At 42.0% G+C, this 17,991-nt stretch overlaps 1 pseudogene across 1 annotated transcript; it reads right to left on the minus strand.

Moving 5' to 3' along the window:
* Positions 1-972: 972 nt before the first annotated feature.
* On the minus strand, positions 973-17,079 carry LOC308640443 (E3 ubiquitin-protein ligase Mdm2-like; annotated as a pseudogene). Its single transcript has 3 exons — positions 16,874-17,079; positions 2,020-2,199; positions 973-1,873 (listed from the first exon to the last, which is right to left on the minus strand). The product of its transcript is annotated as an E3 ubiquitin-protein ligase Mdm2-like (transcript).
* Positions 17,080-17,991: the final 912 nt, after the last annotated feature.

Consider the following 17,991-nt stretch of genomic DNA (forward strand, 5'->3'; position numbering starts at 1 on the left):
GGTACTTAACCACTGAGCTATATCCCCAGCCTTTTTATTTTTAATTTTGAAACAGGATCTTTCTAAATTGGTGAGGCTGACCTTGAACTTTCAATCCTTCTGCCTCAGTCTCAGTTACTGGGATTACAGTGTGGATCACCACATCCAGCACAGAGTATCTAAAATATAAATATTATGTTTCTTATACATATTTTTCTCCTTACATGAAAAGTACTAAGTAAGTTACACTTAAATGCCTTATGTTAAAAAAAAAAAAGAAAATTAGGTACTTCTCACTTAAGAGAGTTGAAATTATTTAAAATTAGGGGTGAGGGTAAAAAATGAGCTATATATTCAATGTAAATTGTATTAAAACCCAATTATAAAATATAAACAGAAGGAAAACTTTCCTAGAAGAGAATACATATTACCTACTTTCCTGCCAAGGTAGGTAAATTACATTACAAAGAAATCTAGATGAAGACAGTTTGAGTTTCTTTCCCTTATAAATGTCAGTAAAAATAAAATCCATAGGGTCAAAATATTTAGGGTTATAACTGGAAATATATAATCCTGTTTTTAGGACAAGGCAGCTAGTTGAAATAAGTTAACACAGTCATTTGAGTTGGTTGTCTGCATACTGGACAGGACTTATCCCTTTTCTTTAGCTTCTTTGCACCTGTGAAGCATGACATAAGGTATCCTGATTTACCATAAACATCTTTAGGTCAACCTTGGCAAATCACACAAGGTTCGATGACATTAAGGAGGAAACTAGTTTCCACACCCTCTTCTTTGTCTTGTGTTCCTTCCTTCTCAAACTCTTTGCCATCTTCTTGACTGTGATAACTAATGCTATTTGATGTTGATGGCTGAGAATAGTCCTCACTTTCTTGTGACTGGGAGGCTTGTGTGATCTTATCATTTTCCTCAATACATGATTCTTTGGAATCATTTGCTGTAGTTTTTTTTATTTTCTATTTTATTTGTTTTTTACTCCAGCACATCCATGCCCTCTTCTGCCTGTGTTGAGCTTTCTAGTTTGGCTTTCTCAGAAATTTCCCCTTTATCTTTCCCTTTATCTTCAGGAAGCCAGTTCTCACGAAGGGTCCAACATCTATTGCATTGTGGTGGAAAGGGAGGATTCATTTCATTGCTTGAAGTACACTTCCAATAGTCAGCTAAGGACATTTCAGGATCTTCTTCAAATGAATCTGTATCACTTTTCCCTGCCTGATACACAGTAACTCAGTACACCTTATCATCTTCATCTGAGAGTTCTTGCCTTCTTCACTAAGGCTATAATCCTCTGAATCAAGAGATTCAATTTCAAATTATACACTAAATTGATCTGAAACTGAGTCCTGATCCAACCCATCATGGGAATGTTCACTCACACCATCTTCAATATTCAGATTTGATGGAGTCACTGCTGCTGCTTCCTTCACAACATATTTCCCTTATGACACACAGAGCCAGGCTTTCATCAAAGGAACGGGAAATACTATCAGATTTGTGGCGCTTTTGTCACTCACCAGATAATTCATCTGAATTTTCTTCTGTCTCACTAATTGCTCTCCTTTTAGATGAGGTAGATGGTCTAGAAACCAAACAGGAAGATGAAGGCTTCTCTTCCTGTAGTTCTAGCATAAGGCCCTTCTGATCACTCCCACCTTCAAGGTGACACCTGTTCGCACTCACTAATGTGCTGGCATCTGATGGTTCTCTTTCATAGTGTAAGTGGGTTTTTTTTTTGTGTGTGTGTGTGCACCAACAGACTTTAACAACTTCAAAAGCAATGGCTTTGGTCAAACCAGGGTCTCTTGTTCCTGGAATCTGCAAGGTGCTTACAGCACCATCAGTAGAAACAGATATGCTGGTATTCCACAATGGCCTGATCAGTACATAAAATGTGCCACATATCTGTGACCATGGTGTCTATCTTCAGTCAGGAAAAGGAGTGGTTTAAATGGCCTCAGCTGTAGATAGTCAGGACTTAGCTCCTCCAACGACAGTCTCAGTCTGGGAACACGTCCCAACTTGACCAGCCTGCTAAACACTCCAGGCTTTTTGCTTGGAGGAGGTGGTGGTGGGGGTGAAGGGTCCTTCAAGGTGCCCCAGTTTCCTTCACCCTGAGCGCTTGGGCCTCGGCGACCATCCCACTGGCAGCTCAGACCACTGGGCGCTTGAACGCACTGAGCCCCACGAGAAAGGTAGTGCCTGGAGGGGGGAAAGCGACAGGAACTCGGCTAGAGGGATAGGGCTGCCCCTCGAGTTAGGTTTCTGGCTCAATTTTCTCCCCAGAACACAGGGCCGCAGAAGCCAAGCTCTGCATGTACCCCCAAAGTGGATTTTTGTTTCTAAGGAAAGTATGGCACAGATTTACTTGAATTCAAGTTTCTTTTGCTCATAGCTTTGAGAATGTGTAAAAAGAGAAGTAAATATTTCTAAGTTTTGCCAACATCTGTTTTTTTTTTAAAAGGAAAATCTATCATGATGTATCTTTTGGCTTTAGAGAAACATACTTGGTTCTGTAAGCAGCAAATGTAACAAGTCCCATATAAAATGCATTCAGAACTCAAGTTGAAATGCAGCAGAACTGTTCCCTCAAAATTTTCTCTTCCATCCTGTTTCTATACAATGTATCTTCTGCAATTTTTATATTCTAAAAATTTTCTCATCTATAATACCAACTCCCAAGGAAGCCATAGTGTTTTTTTTTCTGAAAATATTCTCAAAAGAAGCTTCTAGAGATAAAAATAAAAAAGACTTTTTTGATGTTCTATATGGGAGTCAGCAGCACTGTTATCCATTTATGGCTTAAGGTCACTCAAGAGTCCCCTAAGAGGCGTAGGGTCAAACTGGTAGACAGGATCACAAACATTCTGAGAGTGTGGTATGAGGGAGAAGAGCTCTGAAGAATCTAGGTGTCAGGGAACATAGTAGGAACATCTTTAATTAATGTGGTCAAAGAAGTAGAGGCATAGGCCGAAAAGATGGAATGCTCTTCAACACAGTCCAAGAGCAAATCTCTTATTTTTCCATGTGTGGAAACTGAGTCAAAAGAGACATTCTGTTTATTTGTCCTTCAGCATTTCCACTCGACATCACTCCTCCTCAGGTAATGCCTATCTAGCATCTTAGAGAATTAAACAGCAAACTGGTTTCTCTTCACTAGTGAGAAGCAGCAGAAAGTCTTTATAGAATACTTTCCAGCAGTGAATGACATTTTTTCATATACACATCTATGTACTTTTTTAGACAAATCTATGAACTACAGGGTAAAACAAGAAATAACTGAGATAGTTCAATGACTAATGCTATTATAAAATGACTGAATATACAGAAAACTTTCAGACATGAGTAAAACAAAAGTCAACAACAAGTTGTAGTTTCCCCTCACTATCTTAAGTATGATTTTAGGTAGCACAAAGTGTTACCTCAGTTCTTACTTTAGAATTTCTCATGAGTACATGAGAAGTCCAAATTAACTACTTCCACAAATATACACTAAGAACTCCCATTCCTTTCATTTTTCAAGGGGTAGGAGCTTTGAAGTGGATTTCAGTGCAAAACACTTTCCTATAATTTTTATTTGCTTGTAATTGTCATTCTTTTAAGTTTCATCTACTTTTTCTAGAATAACAAGGAACATTGATTAGCCATAAGAATTAAGATAATCAAATATATCCCACCGTGAATTAATGCTTTAAAACAGCATTGTATAAATAATATCTCAATCTAAAGAACATTCAACAAACAAGAAAGCCACAGGATTCAGCTGCATTTAAAATCTAACATTTTATAGGTCCTATTTGCAGCCATTCTCTCCCAAATATTTTAATTATGTACAGTGAGTGATTTTTTTACCCATTAACATTTGTCTGACAGAACTAATCTCAAAAAAGATAGCAAGCTATATTTTCTAAAAATTAGTTTCAATTGCTAAATTTCCTAATTCTGTTATTAGCCTTCAATTATTTAGATGATTAGATGATTAATTTCAAAAGCATGCTCCTAGCTTCCTGGGACACTACTGAAGTTCTAGACGAAAGTGAGAAAGGACCTCTCTTAGGAAAATAAATAAGTGTTGGATATAACTATGTAAATATGCAGGGAAAAGGCCTAAGAATCCATGTTTTCAAAATATATTTCATGATAATATTTTGCTGCTAGCAAGCAAATGAATTTGCTCAAAAGTAGACAGCAAACAAAATAGATTTGAAACCAAATAGATTGAATTCTTTTTCTCCTCTTTTGAACTCCCACTCATTAAACATGTTCTTACTGTATCATCAATTTTAATTATTTTCCATTGATTGGGCACTTGACATATTAAGAACCTTATTGAATATAGTGAGAACTCATTCATACACAATACCCTAAAATAAATTAGGTTTAGGGGCAGCAACCTAGTAAGAACACCCTCTGTTTAATTCCTGGAGGCATCTCAGGAATTAAAGAAAACTTTAGAGAAGCTAAGAAGAAAATTTAGAAAGTGACCAGAGAGGCTGTGTGAGGTCACTATTTCTCAAACATTAGCAGACATCTAGATCACCTGTAGGATTTATGTAACAGTGTGGAGTTTGGGGTTCCACCCCTAGAATTTTTGATGAAGCCTGGGGGAGATTCCTCCTAGACACTGGGGTCCGGGAACCACTCTGGAGAACTGTGGTTCAATTATGTCTTGGATGGAGATGAGGAATACTTTGAGGACAATGTAAAGATGGCCAGAAAGCGAGAAAGCCATCCAACACCATATGCTCCCATTCTCCAAGACCTTAAGGGAATCAAGAAAGATGCTAAAGAGGAGGAGAGGCTGCCTTTCTGTACACTCTGCATTCTTCTGACTCTTAAATTGAAGGGACTTTATGATCTTGGCTTCCCCTCTGCAGGTATCCTGTTCTCTGGCCCTGATGTAGCTTCCCAACTGGAGTGACCATATTAAAATATCTGTATCAGTTTTCTCCTGCTGCTAGAATAAATCACCACCAATTTGACATCTGAAATGAATTTATTACTTCATAGTTTTGTGATTTTGTAAAATTTCACCAGGCTAAAATCCAACATGCTGTAAGGGTGTGTTTTCCTGTTTGGAGGTCCTAAGGGAGGATTCATTTCCTTGCTCATTTGCGTTATTGGTAGGATTTAGTCCTCTGTGGCTGTGAGCAGAAGGCTGTTCCCAGCTACATACATTCTTTGACCTTGGTCCTTGTCCTCCATCTTGAAAACCGGCCAACAGAAGTTGACCATACTGTGCTTGAAATGTTTCCCCCTTTCCATCTTGTCATATCCCCCTGACCTTCATAGGAACAACTCTCTGCTTTTAAGGACTCATGGAACTACACTGGGTCCAAGTTAATCCAGGATACTCTGACATCTCAAGATCCATATTCTGAATCATATCTGCAAAATTCCCTTTCCATTTAACATAATGTGTTCAGGGAATATATGTCTAGGAATTAGGCATTTTGGGGCTTATTCTTCTTCTTATCACACTCTTTAAATAAGGCCACCTCTAAAAATAATTGTGGCATATTTATTAGTCAGCTTTTTATCACTGTGACAAAATACCTGGGAAAATCAACATAAAGGATGAAAGGTTTATTTTAAAGAGATCCTGGGACAGGGCACAATTCCAAAGATCTGGTCTCTCAACTAGTTTCCATCTCCTACAGTTTCCACCACCTCCCAACAATCCATTGAGTTATGATTCCATCAATGGAGACGATGAAGTTAGACTCTTGTTATCCAATCACTTCCCAAATGTCTCATCTCTGAACATTTCTGCACTGGGGACCAAGATTTTGATACCTGAGCCTTTGGGGGATATTCCAGACCCAAACTATAATAGCATCACGACAGGAATAAACCAAGGCATGTCATCACCTGTATGCAACCTAAACGTTAGGAGTCTAAAATAAGATGGTGTGTGTGTGTGTGTGTGTGTGTGTGTGTGTGTGTGTGTGTGTGTATTTGTATGCTGGAGCAAACCAGTTAGCTCTATCATCAATTGGTTGAGTTAAAATAAATATTTTAATAGTTATATCTATTGATGAAGTGCCAGAGATGAATCACACAACTGTGCCTTCAAGAAGTTTCCAGCTAGTTTTCAGTAGATGCATTTATGAGTGTCCACCTGCCCTCTCAATGTGTTCCACTTCTCTGTGAGTTAGTGGGATGTACAGACATTTGATTTCAAAGTAAGTACACTGGTTTCAGGAGAAAAATGAATTTTCCTTGACCATGAAGGCACCCAGAGAGCAGGATCATAGAGATCTATTATCTAACCATTAGGCTGACAAACCAGGCCCATTGGGTATTGCTGAAGAGAAGATAAGATGAATGTCCTATTTAGAACATTCCTTTAATTAAGAAGTGGAATATTGGGGGTTTTGATTTAATTGACCACACAGTACCACATTAACCTTTTCTGATGTTCTTACAAAGTTGAAACTGCCTTCCCTGAGGTAGAATTTTTTTCAAATGCATTCTGCTCTCCTTTAGACATAAACAGATTGAAGAACAAAAAATAAATAAAAAATAAATATGAGGATGTTATAGCTACTCTTTCCATTAAAAGGTAATTTAAAAACTCAAATTTTGCATATATTCATACATGATTGTATAATGATTTAAAATGAGGCAATGAGTTCAAGACATTCATTGGTTCTAGTTAGAAATGCTTGCATATTTTATACAAATTAATGTTTTATATTTATTTACATTTGAATAATACTGCAATATAAGACTTTATAGCTTGATAATCTTAATGCTATTAATTTGTCATATTCCTATTCATACAAGAATGGCTATAGTTTTGAGTTGTGCATTATTTTAATATTCTTATGATCAAATGGGATCTTATGCATTTTGAAATATTTTTTTTCATAAGCTGTTAAACATTTGTACAAAATTCAGGTGGTGTTTCTAGATAAATGTATTTAGAGAGATGTATTATTAAAAGGCATATACAAAATAGTTTAATAAATAACAATATACTTGCATGCTCATCACTAAACACAAAATAGAACATTATGAAGTACTTTATCCTTAAACTCTTTATAATTTAATAATTTAATTCTTATTTGGAATACCACATTATTTCTGCTAGATATTTAAATTTTAATTTTCATAATTGTGACTGATATGAATTACATGAAATTGAGTAATGCCAAACTTGAAAGAGGTCTATGAAATAAGCCAGTTTCATTACAGGAAAAATATGATAGCAAACAAAGAAAAGTTCCTTTAATTATGTGAAATCAAAGACATTGAATATGAATGTACACATCAACACTGAAAATGATGTAATTTATATCAAGGGATATAAAGTTTTAGAATAAGCTTACAATCAGGAGTGAAATACTATGTCAAAACAAATTTCATTTTACAAATTATAAAATACAATTTTTTCAGGCTTTTAAAGTTTCAAAAAACAATTAACTCAAGATGTGTATTTATCAAAGAATGTGTTTATGTAATGAATGTAATTATGAAGGAATTAAAGTTTCTTTTCCTTAGTTTAGCATCACAAATAGTAAACTGCATTTGGAATAGGTTTGGAAGCATCATGTCATGAGGGATGGGAACTTAATATGTTCTAGCAGAGCAGTTGAGGGACCAAGGATACTGAAGACAGCATAGAAAGAGAAGGTAAATGAACTGGCTGATAATGAAAAATTGAAATTGGCTGGGACATCCAAAAGTTTGCAGAGCAAGAGTCTGATATGAAAGGTATTCAGAATAGATCTTGAAATTTAAAAATAGCAGGGGAGTATTTTAGAGGAGCAATATGATGTCAACCAAAATATTAGTTTCAAAATGTCTTTATTATTTCAATGTTAAAAAGTAACCTAGCATATGTGAGTCACTGGGTTAAATTATCAGCACCACATATAAATAAATGAACAAAATGAAGATTCATCAACATCTGTAAAAAAAAGTAAATTTAGGTATTCAATGCACACAAAAAACATGTCATATAAGCAGGAAAATAGGCTGAACATAAAAGATGCAAATATGAATTTGACATGGTCTAGCATTTCTGATAAATGAGTTAGAAAGAGATACATATAAATTATTGTAATGTTAAAGGTTCTATAAAACAAATGGGTACAATATAGTATGACATTACGTATGCCACAGAAGGTGCAGATAATTGAGTATGTACCTTAGCATGACACTATAGAGGTGGAAACTTGAGGTTTAAACTGTAATTTATGGGGTTTAAAGGCAGAATAAGCACAGAAATACTGTGGGCAGTGAGAAAACTGATTACAAGCCAAGAAGCCCAGGGATGCTTGCAGGGACCCAGCAGATTATGTCAGAGGGTTTTCAGAAAACAATTAGGCATATTAATAAAGGGTATTAAAATTCATATCTTGTGTTGTGGCCTTTATTTATGGTAATGTAAAAACATCAAGGATGTTATTGCAGGGGGTTTGTATATCAGATGATTCAGACTGACCAAAAAATAAAAAAAGATTTGCAAAGAAATTAAACTGTTAGAAAGGCTTCCATGGCCCAAGGAGAGCTGGAAACAGTTGCTAGGAAAAAAGGCTTAGCTTTTATACCGAGAACAGAAAGGCTGGAGGGAAAATGGTGCAGCTACAAGTGGGTTGTTCAATGTCACTCACTGAGGTAGGCCTGTGTGAATGATAGCCAGTTTGGAGGTGGGTTGAAAAGGAGATCAGAAATCAGTTTGGTTTTGTTCATGTTTAACTTGAATTGCACATGGGCCTTTCCATTAGATGTGCTCAGTAGGCAGTTGAATATCTGAATTGTATGCTTCAGAAGAGAGGTCAGAACAGAGGTACAGATTTGGGCATGTTGTCATCAGACCTTTGAGAATGGGATGAGATGACCCAGTGAGAACCTATACATCAAGAGGTGACCTTAAATATGTAGAGAGTGAGTAGGTGAAGAGCTGTGAAAGAAGTTAGAAAGCTGCCAGAAATGGGAAGGGATAGTCAGGAGAGGGTGATGTAGGACTGAGCCAGTTGATCCAAGCCAGCACGTAGCCTGTTTCAGCCCTCTTGTGCAGACACAACTCCACAGATTCACATAATCTCCCCTTAATTACACAGAATTTTCTTAGTTACTGGTTGAGGATTCACATTCAAAGAAATAGCAATCATTTTCCTTTTAAGGTTGGAGTTGCAAATTCAAAAAAATAAATAAATAAAAAGCTTTATGATGCAATTTTTTAAATCTTTACTCCAGTGTCTCAAGTTGTGCTTCAGTGATTTTATTAAGTGGTCCCCAAATACCATAATTCAGAATTTCAGTCACTATCCTACATATTGATTGTTATTTTCATGTAACTGAAATAATGAGATGCTTAGATACTTCACAACTCTTGTCTCTAAGCACACATTTTCTCTGGTCCCTATTAGCACTAGCAGAAATGGCTTAAAAGTGACATAGGCAAAAGTGATGGTGTAAATGCATGGCTGTTTATCTTTACCTAACTCACATTCTTCACACAACCAATATGCATGCTATACTTAGACACACTCTTTTTATTCTTATTTTATATATACTTGAGGCATCTCACATTTGTCCTGTTTCCTTGCAACACTGTCACATAGAAACACTACCTTTTAAAAAATGGAAGTGGAAGCTTTATGCAGTGATTTTTTTTTCTTACTAACCTTTTAACTGTACTCTCCTTTTCTTTTTCAATGTCATCTCCAAATATTTATTTTTGACCTCAGTACTGCTGAGGCCTTCTTATTTCTCTATTATTTTAGCAGGCAATTTTCAATTATTCCATGACCATCAAGAGAGAAGAAATGAAAAAAATAAAAAGGTAAACATACCCTCCAACACTCTGCCAGCACAGTCTCTAATACGACTGGCAAAGAGTTTTGAACTATTCAGAGAATGCAAACTGAGCAGACCTGGGAGTGTCCGTGTCCACAGATCTGATGACTCTTCACTAGCTGAATATTAGAGATCAATGAGGAAGACATGGTGGACCTCAGGTTGGCTTTCTTATTTCTGCCCTGGAGGTTTGTCAAAGAGCATCTTTGGAGAAGTCAGGGAACAATCTGTGTGTCCTATGGACGTGTAGGAGAGGCTTTAATAATGGTCATCATATAATTCCCTTTTAGTCTTCTAATACTATCAGTAGTCAAAGCATAAAGGGACAAGACAGAAACAAATTAGAATATTTAACATATAAGCTGGAGTGGGCTGCCAGGAGGAAGGGGTAGTAGAAATGGTTCTGTGAAAGAATGGGCACGTGACGTGTGTGAAACCCATGTCCTCATACTTGGGATTAGGTTATTCAGAGGAGACATATGGAGAGAGTACACACAGAGGACTGGGGCCATCAGGTATTAGTGGGATGGTCACATGTTCTGTTCCCTGAGAAGCACACCCTAACATGTTAGTGTTGGGAATTTTATTAGAAACTGCTTTTGAAAAAGTGTATCAGTCAACTTGTATGTCACTGTGACCAAAATACCTGCAAGAACAACTTAGAGGAAAAGGTTATTTTAGGCTCACTGTTTCAGAGGTCTCAGGCCACAGATGCATCTGAGCCCAAGGTGAGGCAGAACATCATCACAGAAGGGCCCTGCCGAGGAGGCCTCTCAGTTCAGGCAGACCCAGGAAACAGAGAGTGAGAAGAAAGAGGAAAGGGAGAAGGGGTTTGCAGGGTAGATGAACCCTTCTAGAACACAAACCTGGTGGTCCACCTCCTCTGGCCATTCCCCACCTGCCTACAGTTTCCACTCAGTGCATTCAAATTAGGCGGACTGAGGTGGTCACAGACATAATGATCTAATCATTTCATCTCTGAAGAGTCCTGCATTAGTGCAGGAGCTTTTGGGGATAAGTCATCTACAAACCGTAATGAAAAGAGAAGAACAAATGTTTGGAAAGAGGGAGGAATTAGACTTTGGTACTGTTTTGGTTTCTATCATTAGTTTCTTTCTAACTTGCTTTTGAGATCTCTGCCTTTTGAGTGGCCATAAGCTTTAACCCTGTCCTACCTGATGTCCAAATATCTGACCTATGAACAGGTACTCCTATTTCTCAGGTTCCTATTTCTCAGGAAGTGAGGCTCCCACAGTGTCATTAGCTCGTGACTCAGTGGTTCCCTGGCTGCATCCACTGAAGAAACTTGGCACATGCTGTTGGGTTTCCGTCTGATGTATCCACTCCTACCAGTATATATATCCCCTCTCTAAGAGGGCCTAAGTGTTTTTCAGGGGAGACTCATGAGTAAATAAAACATAAAAATGCATAAAACAGGAGAGATTCCTTACTAACCAGTCCCCGAGAGCTCAGGGGTGCTGATGGGAGGCTGAAGGAAGCTGGAGGTTTCTGGCTCTCAACTGTTTGAGTGAAGGGAGGAAGGAGACAGGGAGAGGTGGGGAGGATGTGGGAATCTGCCTTTATTGGGGGTTTTTACTTCGGCTTTCCTGATGGGGACTGAGAATTAGGTGTTAAAAGACCTCCCACGGACTGTTGTATGGGAGAGCTAGTTTATATGATTCTGTTGGGGACTGTCGTGTTCCAACTTTGTCAGCAGCGGTGGGACATGGTAGGCTGTAGAATGAGTAGCAATCAGGATAAAACATCAATTACCACACAGGTGTTAATGAAGTTAAAGGGGATGAGGTACAACTTGGTTTAAAACAATGTATTTCAGACCTAAAAATGGACGCTGAAGCAACAGCTTCATCAAACAGACCTATGACAGGTGCAGTGTCCATCAAGTCTTCAGTCAGCCTTACAGGACTCAAAGCTGAGGTGGTCACTGAAGCATCCATCCCATATGGCTGTCCCTGGAGGGGTGAGACTCTTCAGCAAGGTCATTTCCTGAAGAGATGTGACAGCTCAAGTTCCTGCCGGAAACATCCTCAGTGGCTAATAAAATAAATCCTCACGTCCTCGAGGGGACTCTGTGTCATATCACAGTGTCCACTACAGTGTGCCAAGCTTATCACTCAGACCCTCTTTTCCATAAATTCTGGGAGCTGCTCTTCTGAGAATTTGGAGAGTCCCTTTTGATGGAGAACTTAGAACTTCAGATGCTCTTAAAGAAGCAACTGATCTCTCTCTCTCTCTCTCTCTCTCTCTCTCTCTCTCTCTCTCTGTCTCTTAAAAAAAAGGGGGGTGATGGGGATGTGGCTCAAGCGGTAGTGCACTCACCTGGCATGCGTGCGGCCCGGGTTCCATCCTCAGCACCACTTACAAACAAAGATGTTGTGTCCGCCGAGAACTAAAAAATAATAAATATTAAGAAAAAAATTCATTCTCTCTCTCTCTCAAAACAAAACAAAACAAGAAGCAACTGATGCCCTCACTCTGCCTATACCTACCACCTCTCCCCGTCTCAGCAGCTTGCTGAGTGGCATGGCCTACACCCTCATCTTTGAGAAGTCTGAGCCCCTGGTACCAAGTTTTTCTTAGGTGATAGATTTTGTACTCGACATTTTACTGTCAAAATTATATAGTGGTGTAACAAGGAGACTCAGGGGCATAATCAGGATGCAAAATACATTCTTCTCTGACCCTGATTATAAGCAAATTCCTATCTACTTCTCTCTTGATTTTTTCAGTGACATCTACCAGAATGGCTCCTTGTCTTGCCAGCTGGTCTCTTGAAGTGAGACTCCTACAGTGCCATTAGCTTGTTGCTCAGTGGCTCCCTGGCTGCATCCACTGAAGAAGCACTATTGCTTTGCAAATGAAGGTGTCTAATACCACAGAATCCAGATGTGTGAGGAGGAGAAGCCTGAGTGAGTGATAGTTACTGAGGCCAAACTGCTTCCTACCCTTGGTTCCTAGACACATGACATCTACCTGATGAGGACATGTCACCATGTTCAGGCAGCTGACTTAGAGCTTACCTGCATTCTGGAGAAATATGGTAGTTGAATGGGTGCCATAAGCAGGTCAAGTAATTTTGTCTATTTTTCTAGTTGTGTAGTACCTGTCCTGTGGTCACTGCTTTTTGGTGGAGAGCATTGCAATAGGTGATAGAAAATAACCAGTCTCCCCTATGTCCATTCTAATATCTCTTTTGGCTATTTGCCTAGTTGTTTAGTGCCTCTCCTGTGGTCACTGCTTTTTGGTAGAGACCATTACAATAGGCAATGGGAAATCATCAAACTCCCCTATGTCTATTCTAATGTCTCCATCCCAAACAATTCTGTGGTCAGTCTTTCTTTTGCCTTGAGTAACTGGCCACACTTCTCTCTACTGCCCATGAGTTTACCATACATCTTAGCCTCACATTCCCCTGAGGAGGTCTATAGTGTGGTGATTGTCCATTAGTAGCTGACACCTATGAACCAAGCTTGCTTTTTTCCCTTCTTCCTCCATTATCAGGTCATGGCCTGCTGTCACAGTGTGGCCTAGTGTGAGCTGAGAGTTACAGCGGTGGTGGGAGACCCCCACGGATTCCTGCCAGCAACATCCTCTGGACTCCTTGATTGAGTGGCTTGATGTTTGCCCTCTGGCCTTTCCCAAGCTCAATCTTAGCAGCAATCTTTCCATATTATGATAGAACTGCTTTTACTACAGCCTGAAGAAACTTCAGAGCCCTCTATGTTCCCTACCTACAGAAAGCCTCCTGGTACACAGTGTGCAACAGTGTTTCCAGGTGTGTAACAGGTGGTTTCCAAAACCCAAAGAGACCCAGCAGGCATTGTGCTTCTTCCCCTTATGTGGGAAGGCAACACACCAGGAAGCCAGGGGCTAGAGTATCCCATCTGCTTGGAAGGCACAGAGGCCCCCACCCACTACCACCTCGGTGCCCCTTGGGACTTGCCTGGTCTCTTCACACTGGCTACAGAACTTGGAGCCTCCTGCAGGAGACTTGTCTCTGGCTGGGGGAATCCTCCAGCCCAGTGTCCCTTCCCCCACAGGTCTGAAAGGAGAAGCAAGAGTCCCCTCTGGCTCAGCGGTGGAGCACTCGCCTAGCACAGGCGGGACCTGGGTTAGATTCTCAGCACCACATGAAAATTAAGGCATTGTGTTGGGTCATCAACAAAAAAAGATTCTCTTTCTTTCTCTCTCTTAAAAAAAAAGAGTCCCCAAGGCAGCAGCTCCAAACTGTGCCTCCTCTCATGTGACCACAGCTCCATTTCCATTTCATTTTGTGAGAAAGTGAGATTTCTACAGCCAGAAAGCTCCCTGGTTAATGGAAACCCAGCAGCAGTATGTGTCTGCTCATGGCTGCCGCAGTCCAGCTGGGCAACATAACAGGGAGGTGACAAGTAAGCTGAACGTTGAAGTGGGAATTCAAGGTAGCGGGCACCCAAGGTGCTTCTCTGCCAGACAGCAGAGGTACATATACTTAACTGATTACACACAGCTTGACTCAATTAACATCATCTAGACACAGCAGTCAGCCAATAAGGAATCCTCACCATCTTAATGGCTTGGTGGTGTTGCCTCACAAACCACTCCTCCTGGCAAACTACCAGGCGCCATCTTGACTTGATCGCAGCCCTCAACACATGGCCACTGCCCCATCCCAAGTCCCACTCTGCCCTGGATCCCCTTCCATTCAGAAGCCCCCCTCCTCTGTCTTTGCCATCACCCAGGAAGGCTAGGATGCAGCTCAAGCCACAAGCCAGGCCAGCTTCCAACACAATCACTGAGAACTTGGGGGAGGCGTGCAGGGAACTCAGGTGGACCTGCAGTCAGGGCTGAACCTTGACCTAACACAAGTGACCTACTGGAAGCCTGGAGAGCTGCTTTGAAAGCAAGCCAGCCACTTCCTGCCCCAAGTGCCTTCGTATCTCACCCTGCTCCCTGACAGACGGGGCAAGACAGCTGTCCCACAGGTAGCCCTCAGCACAGATGAGAGTTAGGGACAGCTTTACATCATTAGAGAGGTACCAGTGGCCATGATCACCTCTGGCTGAGCAGTGTCTCCTGAAGAGGTCACCCTGTGCTGGGCAGCCTAGGACTAACAGGCTGGGGTCAGGGTTCCCAATAACTGAGGGACAGTGCCATCTATGGAGGCCCACTCCTCTCCTTAACCAGGTGGCATCCAACTAGGGAAAGGGTCACAACCATTGCAGTTCAAGCTGAAGATGGCAGGCCTTGGCTCTGGCCTAACCCGTGAATCCCAGGGCACACCCACCCACCCACCACCCTCTTCTGCTGGTCCTGCACCAAAAAACTGCAGAAGCAGTGGCTACAGCAGTGGTACCTCACCAGCTGGAGGTACCCACTACATGCAGACTTCCCTGCTGCAGCCCCTGCCCCTCTCTCAAGGTCTGCACTGAAGGGCCAGCTCTTCCAGGATGTGGAGGGTGCAGGTACAGACATGTGATTCTTAGGGTGCAGAGAGGAGGGAGGTCAGGTCACCAGCTCTGCCACACTGTACACCTGCCCCAACCTGGGCAGCAGCCCTTAGAAAGATTGCATAGGTGTAGAAGGTAAAGATCAGAGAGATGAGTTCACCCTGTCAGGGGATAAGCTGGGGACCCTGGCCTCAGGAACAGCCTTGGCAGCCCTCCACCCACCACCCCAGAGGTTCACTCTCTTGAAGCTCAAGGAGAAAGTGCAGGCATGCACAAGTACCTGCTTGGAACAGCACCTGGATGTGTACACTCTACCACTGTGCTGTCCCTGGCCTCAGCCACCAGCATCCCCCAGGGGTGACTGGTCCAAACTGAGATATTCTGGGCCTACAAAATTCACACTGGGTCTGCCATCCAACTACTTGGATGGGATGGATCTGTATCATCAAGATTCATCCTGGTCAAAAGAATTTTGATCTTAAAATGGTTTAATTGAGCCCACTTTAAATGAGCATTTCTTTAAGATACAATATTTAAAAGTTTTTATAGGAAACCCCAACCCTCACCTCTTGCCTCTAATTATGTAAGACAAAGTAGTAAGGGATCCTTCAGAATAAGGAAATTGTCTGAAAATTAGTGCTCATTTCTTCACACTACACATTAACTCAACATAAATTTAAATTTATAGTGAGTATACATAGACTAGTATATATGCTAACAGTATAAAATGGCACATAAATCTCACCCTAATGAATCCAAAAATTTCAATCTTATTAATATTTTACTTGTTATTAATAGCAACTGAAGGAGTTCATTACTATCCCTTCAAGTAGCAGTACCTCAAAGCACAAGACACAAAGAATGTGCTCTGACATTGTGGGGAAAATAAGGGATCCATGCAAGGGTCATAGTATGACCTGTGGGTAGAGTGAGGCAGCCAGTAATTGACCTTGGCATGTCATCCTTGCTTCAATCTAGCCTTTCCTTTTTATTAGCATAAATAAGGTTGTCCCAACAATAAGTGTTTTCTCCCTAGTTTTCATCTTCATCTCCCTGTTTCATTTTCTTATTTGAACTAGATCCTAATACTTTTTTTTTAACCAACTCAAACTTCTTCATTAGCAGCAGGTGCAAGCACTCAAATACATGCTCTCTTCCACCACAGCTGAAAGTTCTGGTTATAAGTGAGACAGCAACGCATGTCATATATTGTCTCCCTTTATTTTTCTTCTACATGTAAGTGAAAGTATCAAACCACTTTCACTTATGTGTGTAGGGAGATTCTGTTGTTCAAGAACCTCACTGCTCAGTAGCGAAGTGGGCTTGATAAATGTTCAACACCAAGGAGAAGAGCCTTGGTTCTGGGGTTGACAACCAACTGTTCCAGATTGGAATCGGTGCTTCAAGGAGAATCAAATTTACCTTTGCCTGAAGCAAGGCTTTGGCTCCAGTATTCCAATTTTGTTGGGCTACTGACCCCACCCCTGGCTTACAAAGATCACTCTAAGCCCACCTCTGCCCTCTCACACAGAGCCAATAGATAGTTTAGGGGTGGAAGATCTTCTGGGAATCAGACAAAAGGCGTGGAGAAAGCCTGCCCCGATGAACTCACATACCATGCTGCATCCAATTTCAGAGTGGGTCCCAGACACACCCTGGCAGCCCCACCAGGACCCCAGGGAACCAGCTGTGAGCACTGCTGGGAGAAGGACTGGAGGAAAGGAAGGGTGCAGGCCTGCGCAGGTGTTGGAAGCCCATCCCACCATGTCCCAGCAGTGTGACTTTGGGCAGGGCGCTGCACCTCTCTGTGCAGTCCGGGCATGGAAGCGCACAAGTTAAGTGCCTGGCACAGAGCAAAGTGGAGCTGCCATGGCCAGCCGCGCAACCCCTCCACCCTGGGAAACTGAGGGGGGAACTGGGGTCACTCCCGAGTGCGAGGTCTGACTGGCCAGGGGACTGGCTCGCAGCCCTGGTCGCCCTGCTGGGCGCACCTCCCGAGATAGCGTGAATCTGGTGGTGCCATTGCAGCCGCGGGGCGTGCTGCACCGCCTCCGAAGACGTGGGCCACCTGCCCGCCCCTCTCCCCTCGCCCAGGGCCTCGGTTTCTGCCCCTCTCACCCTCCGCAGCCCCGAAAGACCAACACCGCAGCCCGCCGCTCACCACCACGCTGCCTCTGCCACCGCCGCTACCACCCCCTCCATGAGACCTCACCAGACTTGCTCCTATCTCACTCCCTCGCCCTCACTGCAGTGCGCGCCCACAAGGTCTCCAACCAGCTTGGCGGGCTCCCGAACTTCTGTCATTATTCCTGCCCCTAAATCCACTCTGCCCACCCCCTTGACCCTGACGGATGAAGACCCGGGGACTAGGCAGCCGCCTGGGTCTCACCTGGCCGGCGGGAGTTTGTGAGCATGAGCCTCTATGGGCCTTGGACCCGGGCGCCTCAGCCCACGGTTGGACCACAGAGAAAGTAGTGATCATAGCAGCTGAGAACTTTAATGACTCCCCTTGGGTCCTCACAACTGCCCTAAGAGGGTATTACGGTCCTCCCTATTCCAAGAGGAAAAGTTGGCCTCGCAAGGTTAAGCAATGGGCTCCAAGTCACACAGCTAGGAAGTGGCAAGAATCCACTTTGGAATCTGGGGTCCTCTGTGCCCAAACCAGCGCCCTCCATGACATCCCCCAGGCCCTGTCCCTGCTTGCACCAGGGGCACTGCCTCTTAGCCCCAGTCG

This window comes from Spermophilus citellus (assembly GCF_964194105.1).
Source record: "Spermophilus citellus genome assembly, contig: SCAFFOLD_58, whole genome shotgun sequence".
NCBI classification, from domain to species: Eukaryota; Metazoa; Chordata; class Mammalia; order Rodentia; family Sciuridae; genus Spermophilus; species Spermophilus citellus.